Source organism: Penaeus vannamei, chromosome 7 (genome assembly GCF_042767895.1).
Source record: "Penaeus vannamei isolate JL-2024 chromosome 7, ASM4276789v1, whole genome shotgun sequence".
NCBI lineage: Eukaryota > Metazoa > Arthropoda > Malacostraca > Decapoda > Penaeidae > Penaeus > Penaeus vannamei.
In genome coordinates, this window is record NC_091555.1 from 40,462,671 (window position 1) to 40,472,670 (window position 10,000).

At 39.5% G+C, this 10,000-nt stretch overlaps 1 protein-coding gene across 1 annotated transcript in view; it reads right to left on the minus strand.

Annotated features, from left to right (window-relative positions):
* Window positions 1-10,000, minus strand: part of Gclc (glutamate--cysteine ligase) — a 43,212-nt gene that overhangs the window by 10,447 nt on the left and 22,765 nt on the right. The window lies entirely within an intron of this gene.

Consider the following 10,000-nt stretch of genomic DNA (forward strand, 5'->3'; position numbering starts at 1 on the left):
ACACACAAACATACACACACACGCACACACCCACACGCACACACACAAACACACACCCACACCCACACACACACACACACACACACACACACACACACACACACACACACACACACACACACGCACACGCACACGCACACGCACACGCACACGCACACACACACACACACACACACACACGCACGCACACACACTGGCATAAAAACGCAGCTGTAGAAGTCTCTATTCACCCTCCTGACTCTACCTGAATTTTTTATGTTTCCTATAATGTCACACGACCTTGCCCTCCCAAATGTATCACAAATCGCCCCATGTAGATACATCATGCCTTTTTTATGTATCTGTTTAGTATTACTATTTTTTTTTTTTTAGCCTATCCCGTCTGTAGAAAAATATTACGGTAGATCTATATGAAAGTTCCTCAAGGCAATCGCAGAAAATAAACATTATGAAAAGCGTTTTTCAGAAAATAAACATTATAAAAAGCGTTTTTCAGAAAATAAACATTATAAAAAGCGTTTTTCAGAAAATAAACATTACAATAAGCGTTTTTCAGAATATAAACATTCTAAAAAGCGTTTTTTTTCAGAAAATAAAAATTCTAAAAAGCGTTTTTTCAGAAAATAAACATAAAAAGCGTTGTCTGCGGTCTTTGTAATGTGATCTACTTTTTGGTCACAAGAATCAGGGTATAAATCTTCGTTAATGTTAACATATAACGACACATGTGAGTATTTTTCCTCCACTGTGAGATAAAAATGCTAGTCGCACACACGGAAGCTCTCATGACTACACCTATTATTTGGTGACGTCACGAATACGTCATCGTTTTTGCGCATCTTTTCCGTGTGTGTGTGTGTGTGTGTGTGTGTGTGTGTGTGTGTGTGTGTGTGTGTGTGTGTGTGTGTGTGTGTGTGTGTGTGTGTGTGTGTGTGTGTGTGCGTGTATGTGTGTGTATGTGCGTGTGTATGTATGTATGTGTGTGTATGTGTATGTGCATGTGCGTACGTGTAGTGAATGAGTGAGTTTAGTGAGTTCAGTGATTACGTAAGTGGGTAATTAAGTGAGTGAGTGTGCATGCGTTTATCTACATGTATGCGCAGGTGTGTATGCGCGATTGCTTGTCGTATCATCGAGCGTGAATGTACATATGTCGGTAAAAAGTCTAAATAAATATACCATGTCAGTATGGGTCCCTGTGAGCGCGTATGCTTACATTAACCATACCAGATACATTCCACATCATACATTCCCATGATGTGTTTCCCATAAAGATAATCAATATGTGAAACGAAGTCGTGTGTTAGCGCTGAGTCACTGTGATAAGCGGTGGCCTTCATGACTCTGGTCTAGGGAGCATAAAGGTAAAGCTTTATTTGTTTCGAAGACAATGATGCTCTGCGCGGGATTTGAACATGCTAGGCTTTATATAAATACAAATACAGATAATTGCGATACACTAATTATTAGATTAAACGGCTACATGTAGATAACAAACGGGGTAGCTTAATCAAAATGGAATATTAAGTCATTACATGAGTGCTCTCTGTGCCTCTCTTAAGCACAAGATACACAACAATGAAGTCAGTTAAGAGACCCAAGAGGTTCCTGATTAAATGCGATCCTGCTCGCTCTACCTGCGGAATAACTTTAATTGAACGGAACAAAATGCAAACGACAATCCGTAACTGATTAACTAATAATAATAAATAAGTCAGTTGAGTCTTAATCTTCATTTTCTGATCTTACGCAGCGTGGAGTAATATTAAATCGTATCCCATCCTTAAATCCAGCACGAACTATGGTGAAGAACCAAACAGTCTCTGTCTATCTATCTATCTACCTGTATCTATCTATCTATCTACCTGTCTGCCTCAGTCTGATCCTCCCTCTCTCTCTCTCACCTTCACCTTCACCTTCCCTCTCTAATAATTTACATAACCTTAACTTTATACACACTCCTGACACGTAGAATAAACAAGCAAACATGCGCGTCGGAGGCAAGGGAGCTCCATAAGCGAAAAAAAAAGTACTGAGCAAGCACACGCACACACAGTGTATCAAGGCAACGCGTATTTCAGCGATAAAACAAACTGTCCAAATCCCCCACAGCCAATATCGAGGTCGGGGAAGGAGGTCACAGCAAGCGATATACATTCGGGTCGTTCCTGGAAGTTAGAGCGTTTGAAAATGTCGACGAGGGCCAAGGAGAGAAAGAAACGGAGGAAGGATGGAATTCTAGGTAGCTCAATATCCATCTAATTTTTAAAAAGGGGATCTCTGAATCGTTTGCATCGCTAAATAACTCAATATTCATAAATCTTTAGAAGAATATTTGAATGGTTGCATCACTAAATACTGGACATTCATATGAATATCCGTTGCCCCAGTTCTACCGTCAATTCCCGCCACTTTTCGAAATTTCGACGCTGTTCCCAAGGCATCTCATCAATACTTACCGAGCTAAGGATCGAAATTTCTTCACCGCTGCACGTGCCATAGCGTAAAGGTCAAACGAGTGACACGTGACAAGACACAAATCGCCAAATCGACACGAAACGCAGACATTACCAAAATAGTACACTGATGTCGAATCAAGAATTCTTCCAACCCGAAATCCGAAGCTATTTACGTACATATTTTAGTCGCTCAAGTAGCATTCTTCAGCGAAAGTAAGTGTTGTACGTGTGTCTAGGTGTTGTATGTATGTCTGGCTGTAAATATGTCGGGAATGCAATTCTGCAACACCGCAGTGAAGTTTGCAAACTCTGCAGTGATATTGGGTTTAATCAAGGTCACATAACGAATAAAAGTTTTAAGGGACACTAAAACGTTTTATATTTCTCTCTCTCTCTCTCTCTCTCTCTCTCTCTCTCTCTCTCTCTCTCTCTCGCTCTCTCTCTCTCTCTCTCGCTCTCTCTCTCTCTCTCTCTCTCTCCTTCCTTCCTTCTCTCTCTCTCTGTTATTCACTCTCCCTCTCTCTCTCTCTCTCTCTCTCTCTCTCTCTCTCTCTCTCTCTCTCTCTCTCTCTTTCTCTCTTTCTCTCTCTCTCTCTCTCCCCCTCTCTCTCTCACAAACACACACACGCACACACACACACACACACACACACACACACACACACACACACGAAGCCACTCTCCAGTCACAAAGGTAAACCCCTGGAAGTCCTATACACTCGTCGTCCTCAGTTCGAGTCAGTATCACGGGGGGAAGATACCTTACAAATTAGCTACTACAACCTATCCTACTGACCTAATTCTCCATATTTTTAAAGTGACTGACCCCGATTATATATCTATTTTTACATAAATATTATTCTTCTTTGTTAATATTATTTCAATCGGCGTCGACATCATCCGTCATTTTCATCACCATTATCGTTGTCATAACTGTTATCATTATCATATCATCACCTTCATAATAATAATAATGATAATAATAATAATAATAATAATAATAATAATAATAATAAGAATTACTATTATCATCGTAAATAAATAAATAATAACAACAGTAATATCAATGATATTAACAAAACAACAAGGGCGATTTCAATCAAAAATAAAATAAGAAAAAAGTAAACGAACAGTTAATAAACTACAAAAAAATGTACATCTTGATAACAAATAGGAACCATGCTTATGCAACACTACACTGCGTACAAGTGCACACAAACGCACACACACGCGCACACACCATTAACGTAAATAGATTAGTTACTTCCCTGAAACCACTTCCACCCTACTTCCCCTCTCTCGGAAACCACTTATAAGCTTTCACATTTATTTATTTTTTCTTACTTCCTTCTCTTCCTCTTTCTAACGATTTAGTCTCTTTTCCTTCCTTCCTTCCTTCCTTTTACGTCTCTGTTTATTCCTTATCTTCCTCTTTCTCCCGTGTCGTACCAGTCTCTCTTCTTTCCTTCTTCTTCCTCTGTATTTCTTTTTATTTCTTCTCTTCATCTTTCTCCAGTATCGATCTACTCCCCCTTCCTTCCTCCCTCTTCCTTTTACGCCTGTTTATTCCTATTCTTCCTCTTTCTCCCGTGTCGACCTAGTCTATCTTCCTTCCTTCCTTTCTCTTCCTTCTACATTTCTGTTTATTCATTATTTTCCTCTTTCTCCCTTATCGACCCATTCTCCATTCCTTCTACATTTCTATTTATATCTTCTCTTCCTATTTCTCCCTTATCGACCCATTCTCCCTTCCTCCCTCTTCCTTCTACATTTCTATTTATATCTTCTCTTCCTCTTTCTCCCTTATCGACCCAGTCTGCCTTCCTTCCTTCCTTTCTCTTCTTTCTACATTTCTGTTTATTCCTCCGCTTCCTCTTTCTCACTTATCGACACAGTATCTCTTCCTTCCTTCCTCTTCCTTCTACATTTCTGTTTATTCCTTCTCTTCTTTCTCCCTTATCGACCCAGTCCGCCTTCCTTCTTTCCTAACTTTCTTTCTCTTCCTTCTACATTTCTGTTTATTCCTCCGCTTCCTCTTTCTCCAATATCGACCAATTCTCTTTTCTTTCTTTTCCAATTCTTTCTACGTCTCTCTTTACTCCCCTTCTGTTTTCTACCCTCCTAATACTCACCTGCTTAAAACCCTTTCTTGTAAGACTTCCTGTTCATACTGACACACATTCCTCGTATTACGCATAACCTTAATAAACTACAATCGAATTCCGTTACTCACAGAACAAAAGTTAAAATAGACGAGAAATTGGAACAAACAAATAAAAAGAGTGTATATTTGAAGAGTTAATTTTAAGCACGTTACCAAACCGACACAAAATAACAGTTAATAATAATAATAACAAATACAAACAACTTCACCCATAAACAGAGGATCGAAGCCTAATAAGATTCGAACCCTCGATTCAACAGCCAAAACCTCCTCGAGTCCTGATTGTGTGTTCAATCAACTCCTCGACACGAGACCTAATCACCTACATCTATATTAATGCCACGGTCACCCATTATATCACTGATCGTGGGTTATCATTATCTTTTTAAGCACTGTGTATTTTTTTTACTTCCTTTTTTTATCGTATCTTTTATCACTATCGCTCTGGGAAATGAAAAAGCTTCTGCCATCGAAGGTGCTTCTCGTCTCCCTTTCACTTTTGAATAATAAATCAGTTCCAGGCGGGCCGCGTGTTAGTGATGTCGCCTTGATAACACACGCACGAAGGCCATGCTGTGTGACGTCTAAAATTAAGGAGAGAGACCCGCTTCCTCGCCTTTTGTGTCACGGAAGCCTATATACGTTTTTTTTTAACTTGAAGAAAAATTATTCTTCTCTATCTTTACTTTCTTTTTTTTCTGATCTTTATTAACATTGGGTGTTTTTTTATACTGGTTTGACCTGTCCGAATTCCGTTTTCTGTGATTCCCCTGGTCTGTTTTGATTAATAACCAAACAATCGTATTTTTATCATCACTTGACCTCTTGTTCCACTTACTTCACGATCAGATTAAACGTTCACAGCCCAATGCCCCCGTTCCCCTTATTATATATACAATATTACACATTCTAGAACTAAATTACTTATCCTCGCGTTCCTGTTTACTTCGTAGCTAACCTACACGCGCCATTTTTTCCTTCAGGTTCGATAGTCAATTTACGCCCACCTACTGGACAGGTAACTACGACGTTACACTCTTAAAGACTTTTTAGTAACGCCTCTCACGTCCTACATATAATATGTACACTCACATGCGTCCTCTGGCCAAAACCATACCTCGCAATGGTAGGCTTACCTGCCTATTTTTCTTTCTTTTTTTAGTTTACATACACATAGTAATTGTAAAGTAAAGAAATTCGTTGGGAATAAGAATATGTATAAAATAAAATACGTGTAGTAATATTTCTGCAGTGATAAGCACTTTTGACACATGATAATCTTTCATCAAAATTATATGATTCCATCGAAGATTTAGTATCAGAATGACGAATCTTGAGGAATCATCATCCTTATTTTGCCCATTTTCTACAGATGTCGCCATGTCCGACGTGCAGGTTTCTCGCAAGCGGTGCCGTGCCAAGCGCAGAAGTTCCCTTATTAAACTTAATGAGCAAACAAAACACGATTCAGCGCCGAACCACAATGGGCGCCTCGCCACGCCAGCTCTCGTGATCCCGCGCGCCGCCGCTCGCACCTCGGCAAGACGCTCTATGCAATCGGACATGCAGATGTGTGTACGTATGGACGCTTGTATACGTGTGTGTGTGAGTGTGTGTGTGTAGGTATCTCTCTCTCTCTCTCTCTTCCTCTCTTTTTTCTCTCCCTCTCTTCCTTTCCCATTCCCTTTCCCACTCCTCCCCCCCCCCTCTCTCTCTCTCTCTCTCTCTCTCTCTCTCTCTCTCTCTCTCTCTCTCTCTCTCTCTCTCTCTCTCTCTCTCTCTCTCTCTCTCTCTCTCTCTCTCTCTCTCTCTGTGTGCGTGTGTGTGTGTGAATGTATGCATGTATGTACAAATAGGTAGGTAAAGACACACACATCGATTTTTAAGTGCTTGTGCGTGGCAGAGTGTGTGTATATGAGTATGATACAAGGTCAAAGTTGAGAAGCGTAAATGATTTCATAAAACTTCGCAATCACATTGACATCCTGACACGCTAACCTATTGCAGACCGACATTTCCGCGCCCTCCTCTTAAAAAAAAAAAAGTCAAACCAATTTCCTGCCTTAGACATAAACAAACCCATAAACCTCGTGAAACCTTCGTCCCCATAACCATCACCATGACTCGGAATTTCATATCATATCTCACCCCCATTCCACCCCCCACCCACCCTAATTCATCAATTTCCTCGTTATCGGCAAGGTCGCAATTTGCTTCCGTTATCGTTGGATTCTCGTCTTTATGACACCAAACCGTTAAGTCGGACGCCACTGAATAAAATATCTAATTTCGTGGATTGCATTTTAAACGCCGTCATTATCTTATTATTTTTTATGTTGGTGCTATTCTTGATATCAGATAAGGGCGACGAGAGATGATGATATCATTTCAATGCCTTGATATTATAATTATTATCTGTATTATTACTGCGATCGTTATCATTGTCATTCTCAACATCATTTTCATCCATCATTCTCATTATCATCATTGCAACTTACTTTTACTACTACTACTACTACTACCACCACTACTTGTACTACTACTACTACTACTACTACTACCACCACTACTTGTACTACTACTACTACTACTACCACCACTACTTGTACTACTACTACTACTACTACTACTACTACTACTACTACTACTACCACCACTACTTGTACTACTACTACTACTACTACCACCACTACTTGTAGTACTACTACTACTACTACTACTACTACTACTGCTGCTACTGCTACTACTACCACTACCACCACCATTACAACCACTATTATCATCATTACTCCTATCATTATCATTTCCACACGTGATCTACTGTTCCCTTAATAAAAACCCTATCTCCCACCATCTAACAAAACCTGTGTCCTTCTTGCAACATAGAAAAAAATGTATCGAAAACTATTCCCCCCAAAAGACGAAAACTCTATGTAACGCCACTATTCGCCAACGTTTTCTGTTGACAATTATTTCGCTTCAGTATCACAGCTTATCATCCATCAATTCAAGGCCGTGTTGCATCACAGAAGCCCTGCAACTCACACACACACACACACACAGCCCTGCAGTGCACTGTCATGCTGCCTCGAGTCTGTATGACAGCATGACACAATGTTTTAATGGCAAACAGAAACTGCATTCCGGTTAACTCTGCGGATGGCAACCCCTGCAACACTGTGCAGATAGATAGATAGACAGACAGATAGATAAATAGGCAGGTAGGTGGGTAGGGAGGGAGGGCGAGAGGGAGGGATAGAGGGATAGAGGGATAGAGGGATAGAGGGAGAGAGGGAGATAGAGAGATAGAAGATGGAAAGAGAGGGGCAGCAAGATAGATTGACAGATAGAGATTGAGAAAGAAGAAGAAGAAGAAGAAGAAGAAGAAGAAGAAGAAGAAGAAGAAGAAGAAGAAGAGAGAGGCAGAGAGAGAGAGAGAGAGAGAGAGAGAGAGAGAGAGAGAGAGAGAGAGAGAGAGAGAGAGAGAGAGAGAGAGAGAGAGAGAGAGAGAGAGAGAGAGAATTTGTGTCATAAGAACTGTCTTCCCGGGTAGATGAGAACAGAAATGTCACAAGTATGAAAATGCAGAGAATAATATGGTAGCTGCGCGTATCCTGCATCTTTGTGTGGTATTGTTTAAGATAACTAAAATTATACATTTCTCTTCATCCCTAAGTATCTGTCTCTGTTTATCTATCTATTTATCTACCTCCTGTCTATTTACCTATGTCGTCCCTCTTTTCTCTGGGCGAGTAGGTTGTTAGTTAAGGAATCATCTATATATATAGTTAACTGCTCCAGAACATGACTCGACATTTAAGGAGTCTAACCTATACTAACCTAACTTGACTTGACCTTATTGAAAAAGAAATTAGATGTATCACAAAAAGAATAAAAAAAAAAATATTTATTTTTTATGATACATTTTTTTTTTCAATAAGATTAAATGTATCATAAAAAAGAAATAGTAAACACAAGAACACAAAGCTCTTCATAGTCACATGGGTCACAAGCCCACAAAAATAGCAAAGCCTTTGCGGTGCAGAATGTCATACTACCTCGCCAAATTATAGCATCTTTCTTTCCAAAATATACTTCATTATCTTCTATGCTTGATCCGAACAGAATGGAGTTCAGTTAATACTAATCATTGTGTTAAATGTTATTGCAAGAGGTGTAATACAGTAATTCTAAAGTGTGTTTAATACTTGAACAAGCTTTGTAGTGTCTTTGCTTCGAGTTAGGTTAGACTTCACCGTACTTTATTGTCATAATATGAGTTACTGTGAGGCGTGGGATAGCATATATAAATTTCAGTCAAAGGGTGATATTCAAGTCTACAGTGAAAAGCTGGCAATGACTAAATGAAATCACATCACGTATTACTATCATATACCTAGACATTATATCCATGTTATTATTAACGAAGAACCCCTTTTTCGGTAATATTATCAAATACATAGAGAAATAAATATATAAATTATGAATAAACAGATAAACAAAAGTAAAAAAAAAAAATAAACAGATAAATAAAACAAATATAAAACAATTATTTTTAAACCACCACCACGTTACTCGACCCCCATTTCAGAATGCCAAACAATAACAGGTACAGTTTGCCTTGTTTAAAGTTGTTTGTCACCAGAAGCGACATACGCGTGGAATACGAATGGATATAAATGACCGTTGGAACAATTAAAAGGTGGTTTAGCATGCGTACAGGATACACTACGGGGAAAAAAGGACGATATCCTATATTGTTCCAACAGGTACAATTAAAAGGTTGTCCAGCATGCGTACAGGATACACTACGAGGGAAAAAAGGACGATATCCTATATTGTTCCAACAGGTATCTAAATGTACGACATTTACTAATGAAAACGTTAATCGGATTGGCATTATGGGACAGTTTCGGAAGCCCGGATTTTTAGGCACCAATCCTGTTTGAGCTTGTGATCATGCAACATAGATTTTTGGGGGGTCTCCCTCTCTCCCTTTTTTCGTTCTCTCTTCTCCCATCTTTTTTTCTTTCTCTCTCCATCCCACCTTACTCTCTTACTATTTCCTTCCCTCTAGCTCTATCTCCCTTCCTCCTCTCCTTCCCTCCTTCCCCCTCTTCCTTCCGATTTAGACGACGAATCAGTAGAAGAAAAAGAAAAAAAAAAGAAACATGAGAATGAGAAGTAAAAGAACACGAACAAGAAAAAATAGAATAAGAGTAAGAACAAGAAGGATAGGAAGGAGAGGAACAGGAGGAGGAGGAGGAGGAGGAGGAGGAGGAGGAGGAGGAGGAGGAGGACGAGGAGGAGAAGGAAAATCTGATGGAGAAGAAGAATGAGGGGAAAATGGAGGTGAAATAGAAAGGAAGATGAAGTA